The 14,643-nt window shown below is 41.8% G+C and overlaps 1 long non-coding RNA gene across 1 annotated transcript; it reads right to left on the bottom strand.

Annotated features, from left to right (window-relative positions):
- Window positions 1–317: 317 nt before the first annotated feature.
- Window positions 318–14,097, bottom strand: LOC132829834 (uncharacterized). Its single transcript, XR_009646274.1, has 3 exons — window positions 13,945–14,097; window positions 1,953–2,012; window positions 318–387 (listed from the first exon to the last, which is right to left on the bottom strand). It is a non-coding gene; the product is annotated as an uncharacterized LOC132829834 (long non-coding RNA).
- Between the last annotated feature and the right edge of the window lie 546 nt (window positions 14,098–14,643).

Raw genomic sequence — 14,643 nt, 5'->3', positions numbered from 1 at the left:
TAAATGTTATCAGCGCCATTGAAGAGAAAATGTGGACTTTGAGAACACAACTCAAAATAGCATTGTCTTTATTAGAAGTCATCTGTGTATTGCTATTCTTACAGACTGTAACAAACGTTCCAAATTTTAAAAACGGAATTCAAATTGCTATTATGAGATCTGAACTCATGTACACTGAATTATTGACTCATGTATACCAGATATAACAACAAGCAATGCATTTAAAAGGGGTTTATTTCATACCTCCAAGATGGCAGAGTCTGTCTGACAACTGATGGCAATACAACTTCCAATAAGTAGTGCAATGATAAGTGACCGTAACACAATATGATCCAGCAATTTGCGTAAAACCTTTTGAGAAATTTTGTCTTGCACACTCCACTCATCCTAAATAGTAAATAAATCAAAATGAATTTCAGAATCCTCTGTACCAACAGGCAGTGGAGAGTTGCTCGAACATTTGCATTTACAAGCTCTGATACATTTTGTAATGTGATTCTGAATCAAAATAGAGACAAGTTTGTATAAAATGTATGTTAGTTCAAGCAATCTTGTAACAAATCAAGAACTGTATACATTACTGAGAATAAGTATTAATTTTAATCTTGTCCTCAAATTAGCCATATTCTAAACAAGAAAAGTCAAGCAATATAGATTTACTTACCATACAATAGATTTATTTACTACACAGTAAATGTAATTGTATACAAACAGACAATAAAACCTGACACATAAGTAACATATTAGACCCAACTGTGGTAGATTGGAGATTCAAATCTCTTTAGTCTGAGCTCAGTATCTTACGGATTTAGGAATCCTGTATATTTGTTCCAAAATCTACTTTTTATAAGCCCTTCTGTTTGACAGTCGATATGTTTCAACATTACATAATACAACTGGGGTTGTCAACCCTAATTAAATGTAACTTCAAAACAAGTAAGGCAGCAGTGCTAACCACTGAGCCATCATGCCACCCATAAAGTTTACAGTTAACTGTTAAAAGTTTAGTTTTGGGCATCTGATTATAAAAGGAAGTGTTTGGTATACAATCCAGCCAAGCGATGCAGGAGATGGAAAATCAGTGGTCATGAGGAGTTATGAGAACCAAAGCAGAAAAAGCAGACATTAACTATTTGCCTCTTTTTGAATTATGAAAAGAATGATTGAAAATGGAAAGCTATTTCCTATTTATGATTGGTCAATATGAGTTATTAATTTACAAAGATCGCTTTGGGTCAGGATTGGGTTAGAACAGAATGACATACAAGTGGTTCAGACTTAGGGCAGAATCTTGTGCAGGCAACAGGAGTCTTGGCTGTTGGCTGGAATGTTGGCAAGATCCCGGCACCGCCTCTTTTAAAGAAGGTCCATTATACCTTGTATCATACTCAGGCATTTGACAGACCAAAGGCAGGTCTTCCTTAGCATCAAGAACCTCAGGGGTAGAAGTCACAAAACAACAAGAACTGCTTGGCAGTCACAGACTACCATGTATGGCTTCAATTGGCAGTCAGCCAGGAAAACTGTATGTACGTCTTTCTCCAAGGACCTGATTATGAAAGAAAACAGCAGGGTCCCCAGCCACCACCCTTTGCCTGATTAAGCACCTCCCCAAATCATTAAATTCACCAAGGAAGAAGGCACACAATTCCAAACAATTCCACACCTACACTACTGATGTTTTGAAGTGAAGTTTGATAAGTATTTGTAAGGTAAAGAGCTATGAACTTAAAGTAACTTTAAATCATTCTAACAATAAGCCAGCAGACATAGTAGGCCTAAAGCCCATGTAAAAATATTGTTTTCAGAGAATTTTCATGCCTTTGAATCATGGTGTGCCTATGCTCAAAATGCAGTGTTTGTCAGTCATGTACCAAACTAATGTATTGTGTCAAAACTGTAGCATGTCAGATGTTACACTAAAGTTAGCAGATAACAGATCTGTTACATACCTTTCCTTCTATGATATCGTTGAAGTTAATTGTTAACTCTTTGATGGTGATTCTAGGTTCCTACAACAGAAAGAAACAATTATATTGCTAAAAATGACATATCACTGTACTTAAAAATTTAGATGTAATTTTATAAATAGTAAATTTGAATAGTTCAACATTTCTCACCCCCCCCCCACCCCTGGCCCTGAGTCACATCTCATTGATTAGAATGACCATGGCCTTGTGATGTAACCGCGGATTTTTTTATTTCTTGATGTTTGAGTTTCTGGTTTTTGGATTAGTAATAGGTGGGTTGTGTGCGTGCCTAAAGATAACAATTCCTGCAAAGTCCCCATTATCCGAACCTCATTTTCTAGGATTCTCATGCAACCAGCAATTGACAGGAGTAACTTTCCTCAGTTCCTGGAAACTGATTATGTGGATGGCCGTATAGATTAGTGTTCCTGAGAAGGGAAGGATGTATACTGAATTAGATCCTTAGTGTGAAAAGTTAGTGTTAATTTCAGACCAGGACTGTTGGCATAAATGCCTGAAGTGGTTACTTAAAGCTTAGTATATTGAAATTCAGGTGTATGATAGCTCTAGAAAAAAAGATACACGATAATTCCAAGAAAAAGCTATCTGCAGTTACAAATTTAAGAAGTTCAAGTCACCAGTAATTTAGACCACTGAAGTGTTAGATGCAGAGACTCCTGTGTATTACGTGTGCAGCTTTTTAGGTACTATAAAAAAAGCTGCCTTGTTTCTTTTCAGTTTACAAAGAATTGCTTTGGGATTAACAGGGATTTTAATACCTTGTATTTTAAAATCCTTGGTGAACAGTCAGGGGAGGGGGGAGGTGCTACTGTACAGTATTGTGGTATAGTTTATAAACTGATGGTTTGGATTATTCTATCTTAAACTTCATTTCACCAGCCAGAAGGTGTTGAATCTGTGGAACTCATTACCACAGAAGGCTGAGGAAGCCACGTCACTGAGTGTATTTAAGACAGAGGTAGATAGGTTCTTGATTGATCTCCTTACTAAAGGCTATGGGAGAAGGTTGGAGAATCAGACTGAGACATGCATCAGCCATTATCGAATGGTGGAGCAGACTTGATAGGCCAAATGGCTTAATTTTATTTGTATATCTTATAATCTTATTTCTTTTAATGATAAATTTCTGTTTGACTGTTAAGTCAAGATCAATAGCATTGTATGTTTATGTTTGACTGAGTGATCACATTGTTAAAACTAAATCAAACAAAACATGTTCTATCAAGGCAGGTTCTGATCTGGGATCTAGCTTATTCAACATTAACATTAGCTGCAAACTTAACACCTCGTTCCCAGGTATCCCACCCTGATGATTAGAACAGAATGATTATATATGTGATCCTTGAGATGGAATGATCTCTTTTGGCAGTTACTGTAAGTTGTCAAGTGGTACTTGGTCCATTATGCCTCTGAACAATTTTTCTCAAACAATTTTACACTTTTTAATCTCATTAATCATGAGAAGTATCATGGGCAATCCAATGGACTGGAATAGGATGAGGGTCTTGGCTGACTAGGGCTACAACCCTTAACTGAATGGAGTCCATCTTCACTCGACAAAGGACTACTTGCCTTTGATGTTCACACATACTGTTTGTGCTTCAGACAAATTGCTGTAGTGTATTTGCCACATAGACAGTTGGCAGATGCCTGCAAATGTGATGCTGACATTCCATTGTGCCAGATATAATATGGCCCCTCTTTCTCTCAACTGTTTGTTGCTTCTGAAATGTGACTAACTGTCTGTCTCTTCCTGTGTGCTAAAAACAATGCAGGCACAAAGGCTGACAGTCTGTAACTGTGCACTAAAGACCCTGTCCACTAAGTGAGCAACATGACCAACACAAAGACAGCAAGCTGGTAAGACTGTGCTGAAGTTAGTTAGTATGTGCTAAGAAAGTGTTGTGAAAGAGATAGGCTGGTACCCTTCCAGCAAACAAAATGAGCGTTACTTGAACAAGAGTCAACCTGCAATTAACTTCCAGGACAAGTCCTATAAACAAATATCAGTTTGTTTGCTCTTTTCTTCGACTCACAGCTTATCACTCCAAACCAAAAATGATAAAAGGAAAACAGTGACAGTCCTAATAATATAAAATGGAAAGTGGAAGTTTCAACCGTTAGTTTTTGTTTACAACTCACAAGAAAAGTCAAAATGTGGATATTCATTGATTATAAAAGGGTTACATAGCTTTTGGAGAAGCTCTATTGAATACATTCGAGACACAAAATGGTATAAAATCTCTGGATTAAAAAACTGTTCAGCAATAGCTTCTGGATTTGCTTCGAGTTGTAGCTTATCTGAGTGGGCAGTTGCACACATATTCAGAAGCCTGCAAGCAAGACAGATCTCTTTTTCTCTCCCACTCTGAATGGAAGAAAACTAGCACTAAAAATAGAATTTTAAACTTAAACCAAAAACCAAGTTCCATCTGACCTGCTACTGAATTGAGGGTCACTTCATTCCATCCCTTTGTGGTATGGACTCTTGGGCCACAGAATTTGTTCCTTTTTGTCTCTATTTTCCACCCAAGACATTTCTACAAATGTGACTAATTAATTATCTAACGTGTTTGTGTATGTGTCTTGATCTAAAGTATTAGAAATATACAGCATGGAAAATGACCCTTCAGGCCAACTTGTCCATGCCAACCCGAAATCCTAAATAAATCAATTCCATTTGCCAGCATTTGGCCCATATCTCTCTAAACCCTTCCTATTCATATACCCATCCAGATGCCTTTTAAATGTTGCAATTGTACTAGCCTCCACCACTTCCTCTGGCAGTTCATTCCATACACACACCACCCACTGTGAGAAAGAGTTGCCCCTTAGGTCCTTTTTAAATCTTTCCCCTTAAACCTATGCTCTTTAGTTTTAGACACCCCAAACTTGGGAAAAAGGCATTGACTAGTCACCCTATCCATGACCCTCATGATTTTATAAACCTCAATAAGGTCACCCCATAACCTCTAATACTCCAGGGAATATAGCCTCAGTCTGTTCAGCCGCTCCATATAGCTCAAATTCTCAATTTGAAGTGGGATACAGTTTAAGCTTGCATATTCTTAATTAACAATTTATTTTGCCACTGTAAAATTATAAGCTTGTTATAATAAGTAATTTTTTGTTTTCTTGTTTATTGATGGAACCTACATGGGCTTCTTTCACACAATTCTGTATTTCAACAATAATATTAATCATTGAAATACAACTGCACATGGTTGCAACCAGTGTCATGATCCTTGGTTGTTTCATTGAAAGACAGATCAAAGTTTAATTCCAATATGCTTGTTTCTTTAAAAAAAAAGAACTGGTGCAGCCAAAATAACCACAGGTGTAAATTCAGTTGCTGTCTGGAGAGAGAGACCCTGAAATGTATCCTCAGCAAAACCTGTAAATGTTCTAGTTCTGGGTGCATGGTTGGTTCTCCAATTTGTTTTTTGCTACAGGGAACTGTTTTCCGAGATGATGAGAGAAACAACCTGGGACAGAAGGAACTCGACCTCCTGTTGTCAGAAATTCAATTTTCTTCTGCTACTCAAAAGTTGTAGAGTTTGTATGCTGGGGCCTAACTCCATTGTCTTTTCAAATTGGCTAAATGGCAAGTGAACCTTTCAGCTTCCAATGAGTGAAATTATAATGCATATATTAATTTGATGGTGAAACAAATTTTTAACACTAGCTCAGATGTCTGGTTTCAATATCTTTAGACAAAAATGATAATTTCAGGGCTGACGACTTCCTTTATTCATATGGATCTGCCAAAGGTTACCTCCATCTGTGATCAGGTGACCACTATAGCTATTTTGGTTCTTTTTTTCTTTAAAATCCACTTTAGCCCATGAATGGTCTCAGATATAACAGAGAGATGCTGTAAGTTAAAATTCAATGATCCATATTTACTATTATTATAACAGCTCCCTACTACAAAGTGGATAAAATTTCTCTTTTGTTTACGATGAAAATTCTGCTATGAATATACAATAACAGTACAAAGATTGAGATGACAATATACCCATTCTGCATTCACATTCCTTCCTAAACTGGATTCAAAACCCAGTTGCACAGGTTCCAAGGATTGTGCTAGCATCTCAATTTTAACCTTTGGCTGCCCAATTCTATAACTGGGATGCAATTTAGTTTCTAGAAGGTTTGAGTTGGAATCTGTGGTTTGCTTCTAGTAGGCTGTCTGAATTTGCATGTTATACTTCTTTCGTATTTATGTTATGTCAGCCTTATTCAATGAGTTAATGCGTGAGACGTGGCGCTATTGCTTGGATCCGCTAGTAGGTAACTCAGCATTTAACTCACTGGTATGACCTCTGGAGGCCTCTATCAGTGGTTCCTGCTGTACTGTATGCTCCCTCCCATATCTATTTATTTTGTTCTAACTGGTTCCATTTTTACAGAAATACTACTGCCATCACATGGATATTCAGTTTCTGCCATATTCTCCAGTGGCCCTTCCACCAAGTAAAGCTTCACCTTCATTTACTCTTTGTAGGCCTGAGAACTTCTCTGGTTCTCCTGTAATTTTAACATCAAGTTATCTGTTCCCCAGATCTGTAGCTGTGGCCCACCATTTTTGGACACCTTCCCTAGACCTTGTCTTCTTTTATGAAAACTGGTCTCACCCCAGCGCAGATTCTTTCTAATACAGTTGGTCTGTCCTCTACCATGAAGAGAAAGTGAGGACTGCAGATGCTGGGGATTAGAGCTGAAAAATGTGTTGCTGGAAAAGCACAGGTCAGACAGCATCAAAGGAGAAGGAGAATCAACATTTCGGGCATAAGCCCTTCTTCAGGAATGAGGAGGGTGTGCCAAGCAAGCTAAGATAAAAGGAAGGGAGGAGGGATTGGGGGAGGGGTGTTGGGAATGTGATAGATGGAAGGAGGTTAAGATGAGGTTGATAGGCTGGAGAGAGGGTGGGGGCGGAGAGGTTGGGAAGAAGATTGCAGGTCAAGAAGGTAGTGCTGAGGCTGAGAGTTGGTCTGAGAAAAGGTGAGGGGAGGGAAAATGAGGAAGCTGGAGAAATCTGCATTCATCCCTGTGGTTGGAGAGTTCCTAGGCGTAAGATGAGTCGCTCTTCCTCCAGACGTCGTGTTGCCATGGTCTGGCAATGGAGGTGGTCAAGGACCTGCATGTCCTTGGCAGAGTGGGAGGGGGAGTTAAAGTGTTCAGCCACGGGGCGGTTGGGTTGGTTGGTGCGGGTGTCCCAGAGGTGTTCTCTGAAATGTTCCGCATGTAGGCGGCCTGTCTCCCCAAGGTATAGGAGGCCACATCAGGTGCAGGGGATGCAGTAAATGGTGTTTGTGGAGGTGCAGGTGCATTTCTGATGGATATTGAAGGATCCCTTGGAAGGAAGTGAGGGGGGAGGTGTGGGCGCAACTTTTGCATTCTTTGCGGTTGCAGGGGAAGGTGCTGGGAGTGGAGGTTGGGTTGGTGGGGGGTGTGGACCTGACAAGGGAGTCGCAGAGGGAATGATCTTTCCTGAACGCTGATAGGTGTGGGGAGGGAAATATATCCTTGGAGGTGGGGTCCTTTTGGAGGTGGCGGAAATGACAAAGGATGATCCGATGTATTTGGAGGTTGGTGGGGTGGTAGGTGAGGACTAGTGGGGTTCTGTCCTGGTGGCGATTGGAGGGGTGGGGTTCAAGGGTGGAGGAACGGGAAGTGGAGGTGCGGTGGAAATCATCGTCAACCACGTCTGACGGGAAATTGCGGTCTTTGAAGGAGGCCATCTGGGTTGTTCGATATTGGAATTGGTCCTCCTGGGAGCAGATGCTGCGAAGGCGAGGGAATATGGGATGGCGTTTTTACAGGGGGCAGGGTGGGAAGAGGTGTAATCTTGGTGCCCTATGTTTGGGACACCACCCACGCCCTCCACCTCCTCCATGATTTCGCTTCCCTGGCCCCCAACGCCTTATCTTCACCATATACATCCAGTCCCTGTACACCTCCATCCCCCATCATGAAGGCCTCAAAGCCCTCCGCTTTTTCCTCGCCCGCCGAACCAACCAGTACCCTTCCACTGACACCCTCCTTCGACTGACTGAACTGGCCCTCACTCTTAACAACTTCTCCTTCCAATCCTCCCACTTTCTCCAAACCAAAGGAGTAGCCATGGGTACCCGCATGGGCCCCGAGCTATGCCTGCCTCTTCGTTGGATATGTGGAACAGTCCATCTTCCGCAGCTACACTAGCACCACCCTTCACCTTTTCCTCCGCTACATTGATGACTATCGCGCTACCTTGTGCTACCACGATGAGGTTGAACAGTTCATCCACTTTACTAACACCTTCCACCCCGACCTCGAATTTACCTGGACCGTCTCAGGCTCCTCCTCCCCTTCCTAGACATCTCCATCTCTATCTCTCTCTATCTTGGACGACCGACTCAACACGGACGTATACTAATAAACCGACTGACTCCCACAGCTACCTAGATTACACCTCTTCCCACCCTACCCCCTGTAAAAACACCATCCCATATTCCCTCGCCTTCTTTGCATCTGCTCCCAGGAGGACCAATTCCAATACCGAACAATCCAGATGGCCTGCTTCTTCAAAGACCGCAAATTTCCCCTCAGACCTGGTTGACGATGCTCTCCACCGCATCTCCTCCACTTCCCGCTCCTCCGCCCCTGAACCCCACCCCTCCAATCGCCACCAGGACAGAACCACACTAGTCCTCACCAACCATCCCACCAACCTCCAGATACATCGGATCATCCTTTGTCATTTCCGCCACCTCCAAACAGACCCCACCACCAAGGATATATGTCCTCCCCATCCCTATCAGCATTCCGGAAAGACCACGCCCTTCGCAACTCCCTTGTCAGATCCACACCCCCCACCAACCCAACCTCCACTCCCAGCACCTTCCCCTGCAACCGCAAAAAATGCAAAACTTGCGCCCACACCTACCCCCTCACTTCCCTCCAAGGCCCCAAGGGATCCTTCAATACCCGTCAAAAATTCATCTGCATCTCCACACACATCATTTGCTGCACCCGATGTGGCCTCCTATACTTTGGGGAGACAGGCCACCTATTTGCGGAATGTTTCAGAGAACACCTCTGGGACACCCACACCAAACAACCCAAACGCCCGTGGCTGAACACTAATTCCCCCTCCCACTCCGCCAAGGACATGCAGGTCCTTGCCCTTCTCCATTGCCAGACCATGGCAACACGACGTCTGGAGGAAGAGCGACTCATCTTCCGCCTAGGAACCCTCCAACCACAAGGGATGAATGTAGATTTGCCCAGCTTCCTCATTTCCCCTCCCCCCACCTTATCTCAGGCCCAAACCTCAGACTCAGCACCACCTTCTTGACCTGCAGTCTTCTTCCCGACCTCACCGCCCTATCACCCTCACCTTAACCTCGTTCCACCTATCGCATTCCCAACACCACTCCTCCAAGTCCCTCCTCCCTACCTTTTATCTTAGCCTGCTTGGCACACCCTCCTCATTCCTGAAGAAGGGCTTATGCCCAAAATGTTGATTCTCCTTTGATGCTGTCTGACCTGCTGTGCTTTTCCAGCAACACATTTTTAAGCTCTGTTCTCTATCATGTCTAATTCAAATTACCATCTTGAGTCAAGAGCTAGCTTGAACTTTACTGCCTCCTGCAGAGGTTCCTAACTTCTCCAGTGCCATCTGCTGTTTTCTGCTGGCTTCCTCCAGACCTTTGTGGGCGGCACGGTGGCACAGTGGTTAGCACTGCTGCCTCACAGCGCCTGAGACCCGGGTTCAATTCCCGACTCAGGCGACTGACTGTGTGGAGTTTGCACGTTCTCCCCGTGTCTGCGTGGGTTTCCTCCGGGTGCTCCGGTTTCCTCCCACAGTCACAAAGATGTGCGGGTCAGGTGAATTGGCCAAGCTAAATTGCCCGTAGTGTTAGGTAAGGGGTAAATGTAGGGGTATGAGTGGGTTGCGCTTCGGCGGGTCGGTGTGGACTTGTTGGGCCGAAGGGCCTGTTTCCACACTGTAAGTCTAATCTAATCTTCCAGCCTTTTCAGGCTGCGTTTTCGTACTTGATGTGTATATTTTGCTAAGAGAGAAATTGTTCCCTGAGCATTGGCAAGTCAATTACTAAGATTATCAAGCGCAAAAATATAGGAATTTTGGTATTTACTGACATTAATTAAAAAGTGATATAAACTTATTACCCATGTGCATTAAAGGGAAAAAAATTATAACTGTTTAACCTTTTGAGATGTTAGATTTTTAATCTGAGAATTACAAGTGTTTTAACAATTGACCTGCTTACTCAGTAGTAACGGAATCTGTAGATCTTTTGAGTTCTCAGTGAATGAATATTTCCCCAATTTGCTACCCCCACCCCCCCGAGATTGCGAGAGAAGCAGATAGGGAGAAAAAGAAATCCAGGTTGTGTTGTCACAAATTAATTGATCAAAAAGGCTGTTAATATATGGTCCCATGTGTATTAAGAGAAATGAAGACCTAGTGGTATTATCACTTGACTGTTAGTCCAGAGACCCAGGTAATGTCCTGGGGACATGGGTTGAAATCCTGGCATAGCAGATGGAATTTGAATTCATTTAAAATCTGGAATGAAAGTCTAATGGTAACTATGAAACCACTGTTGATTGTTGGAAAAATCCACCTAGTTCACTTATATCCTTCAGGGAAGGAAACAACCATCACCACCTGGTCTGGGCTACATATAACTCTAGACCCACAGCAACGTGGTTGACTGTTAACTATTCTCTGGGCAATAAATGCGGAACCTCGGCAGTGACTGTCATCTTGTGAATGAATTTAAAAAATCCAGATTCTCAACCCATTGTCTTTCCTAACTAGCTAAGAGACAACCATCCTTTCATCTCCCAATACATGAAAATATACTATATTTATGAGTTAAACAGAAGATGTTAATTTTTGATGCAGAATCAGTTGCTTGGTTTCTATGTAATAAGAACAAAAATAAAAGATAATGCCAGTCCTGATGGTTTTATTCCACATGGATCTCCTGATGCTGAAGGTCACTGTAACCATTTTAGGTCTATGTTTCTTGTTTTATAAACCCTTCTTAGTCGATGGAAGGCATCACATAAAATTCTTTGTTATATGCCTTATCAAAGTATGTCTAGTTTCCCTTAAGCTCTTTCTCTCCTACTTTACTATCTTATCAACTTGAAAGATTCATTGTGCCATTAAGTCTCAAATTCTTTCTCAATTCTTCCAAAGAACACCATTGTATTATACAGTCAGCAATATGCAATGGTAGTCCAACTTTCAGTTCATTTTACAGTTTCCAAATAAAAAGTCTCTATATATATATATGTTTTAATTATATTGTAGTCATTAATTCTGTTGCAGTTTGTGCCAGCTAACTAATATAAATATTTTCCTTTGCAAAACTAACATCCTCCTGCACTGGTTTACTGAAGTTATCTAAATTAAATGAATTCTTTCACACAGGCATCTCTTTTATTAGGCCTGTAAAAGTGAACAACCAGAGCAATGGTATTGGATCTGTTGTGACTCAATTGTCCCTAAACTGCACCCTAAATTGATTTGAACTTTTCTGGTTAACAAAGGATAAAGATTACTAATATTAAAAGACTTAGAGAAATCAGCTGCAACATTAATGTAAGATTAACATACCAGGACAGTCTGATTGATCTTTTTGTTATAATGTGTCGAGCACCACGGCTGCCTCCCTACAATCAATCCATATCATTCTAGAAGTACATTTAAGTTGTCATTGAACAAGCATAAAGACATACATGGAACAGTGTAGGTTAGATGGGCTTCAGATTGGCATGACAGGTCGACGCAACATCAAGGACTGAAGGGCCTGTACTATGCTGTAATGTTCTATATTCATTCATCAATACAAATAATACCCTAGAGAATGGATAGGTTATCGAAAGCAGTAAGCTGTCTTGCAGAATGTACAGATCAATTATTTGGAATTAAAAGCAAGCACAAATGTTCAGTTTACAGTGGTATGGAGACACTGAAAATATATATATATCCTCCCATGGGAAATGAATACACAGGCAGAAGAGCAATCCATTGGTACCTCATAACATCGTTAAGTTGGTGACAGCTCTGTACTAATGACCATAATCATAGCATTTGAAGTAATAAATCCATAGCAATGGCAGCCCTTCGCAGAAAAAGAAATCCTGGATGAATCACATGGGATCTAGCGTATTTACATTTGTTACAAAGCCAACAATGTAGCACCAGAATACAAAAGGAACACACAATCAATAAATGCGTAATACACCTGGAAAAGACACTTACAGACCAAAACAATACACATCTCAGCATTGTGCACAAACCAGAACACCTTACATATCAAAAGTGAAAGCATATTGAAACATTTGATCGTTGAATGCTTCAGCTCAGCAGCTTGCTTTTATATATCACCTCTATCATATCGAAAATAATTTTTAAAGTGTCCAAATACACACTTTAAGCTTTCAGTTATCCACACACCATAAAACACTCATCCCACTGATTAGTCTCTCACCAGACTTACACAACCAATTCACACTCAATTTATCCTTAATTAATATATCACCTGTTCCCTCTTTCCATTCGATCTCAAATGTTCCTACAGGTCATCTTAGGTGATAAGAGATTCCATTTTCCATTCTTAATATGGGTTCAACTGTAGAATAACTTAGATAACTTTGATAGCCCTAATTCAACTACATTCAGAGACAAATTGTGTATTCAGTTATATCAATCAGCAGCTTCTGTGAACATGATAGAATGCATTGTTCAAAAAAAAGTAATTTAATAAAATGTCACAGAATCTTTAGTTTTATTAGACCAGTAATCTAGGTGGCATTTGGTAAAAAAGAAGAAAAACACCAAGTGGTTTCTTGAAATGATCAGTGTAAAAATGCAAAACCTATAATTCTCAAGCAATGATTTAAACTACAAGAATAAGATCATGTGTAAGTTTAGAAATTTTTTTTAGATTAGATTAGATTACTTACAGTGTGGAAACAGGCCCTACGGCCCAACAAGTCCACACCGACCCACCAAAGCGCAACCCACCCATACCCCTACATTTACCCCTTACCTAACACTACGGGCAATTTAACATGGCCAATTCACCTGACCCGCACATCTTTGGACTGTGGGAGGAAACCGGAGCACCCGGAGGAAACCCACGCAGACACGGGGAGAACGTGCAAACTGCACACAGTCAGTCGCCCGAGTTGGGAATTGAACCCGGGTCTCAGGCGCTGTGAGGCAGCAGTGCTAACCACTGTGCCACCGTGCCGCCCAATTTTAAACCATAAACTCTCAATTACTCTGGCTTTATTTTGTCCCTCTACAACATTTGCCAACCTAGGAATTATAAGAGCAATAGGAAAGAAAACAATATATCTATTGAAAACAAATGTAACAACTTTACCTATAATTCTAAATATTTAAGTAATTCTATTGCTGTAGTATGCTTTCTTTCCCCAATGCTATGGTGCATAAAACAACAATGCATTTGAATCAGCCTGCAACATTATATTTAAGTTTTGCAATCCAATATTAAACACTAATTGTGTGCAAGTTTACACTGAAAATAATAGATACACTAAACCTAGTCATCCAATCTGAGGGTAATTAAAACATCCCCATAGCAATCTTGAATTTTGTTGGGTGAGAAGGGATCACACTCAGCAATTGAATGTGCTGTCCAGCCATGCCGAAAGCACTAGTCCAAAAGACATCGAGCACGGATGAAAGGCTTTGGACACTCAATTATGCATTTCTATTATTCTGGCCGATTGTCTTTTGTCCCTGGGAACAATGCTGGGGCTGGATTAATTCCTAACACACCACGTGCAGGGAGGGGCCCGCTTCACGACAAACCACCACCACGAGTAGGCCTGGCTGAAGCACGGGTTCACCGTCTGCAATTTAAGGATTAAGAGGAAATGAGGGGGTTGCACTCACGATGACAGAGTGTTTCCTAAGGTCTTGCAGACCCGCTAGGTCCATGATGTTGGTGGTGTACGTGTAGTTTGCCATGGTTTCGAGGCGACACTAGGCCAGCCCCGGCCCTGTCCTTCACGCTGAACCACTCAGTCCGCCGAGCCACCGACGAACACTCCACCGCCTCTGTACCGTCACACTGCCTCCCCTGTGACGACACGCCGCACGCTCCAAACTCACCGAGGCTGCGCAAAGCGGCTTGCGCCTGCGCTGTTTGCGGGCACTGGCGGGAAATTTAAAACGAGGGGAAAAAACCGTCCAATAAGGTTGGTGCGGTCTATTGATTGAACAGTAACGCTTTACTCATTCATAAAAGTTCGTCCTTCCTCCATCGCTCCTAATTCATGAGATGGATTGCCTCCATCTTGATCTAGTACCGTCCTGAAGCAACCCTTCGACTACCAGAGTGAGGAGGGAATCAGTCCCCTGACTGTCCGAACTGGTCCAGTGTTCAATGTGGCTCCAATCTGTCCACACACTGAACGCCAAATCCTTATGTATCGAGAGAAAGAACATGACTGTGGGAATAGCTTGAGAGGTCTCTTCAAAGAGTTGCTGTCACATCGATGGGTTGAGCTGGTTCCTCTGGGTTCGTTGCACTTATAGACGTATTTGTATAACTGCATTTGTTATTTTAGATGGCATATCCAATGGATAGAA

The sequence above is a fragment of the Hemiscyllium ocellatum genome, chromosome 30 (genome assembly GCF_020745735.1).
Source record: "Hemiscyllium ocellatum isolate sHemOce1 chromosome 30, sHemOce1.pat.X.cur, whole genome shotgun sequence".
Lineage (NCBI taxonomy): Eukaryota > Metazoa > Chordata > Chondrichthyes > Orectolobiformes > Hemiscylliidae > Hemiscyllium > Hemiscyllium ocellatum.
The sequence above is the reverse complement of the archived record's forward strand: the minus strand, read 5'-3'. Positions and strand labels throughout refer to the sequence as shown.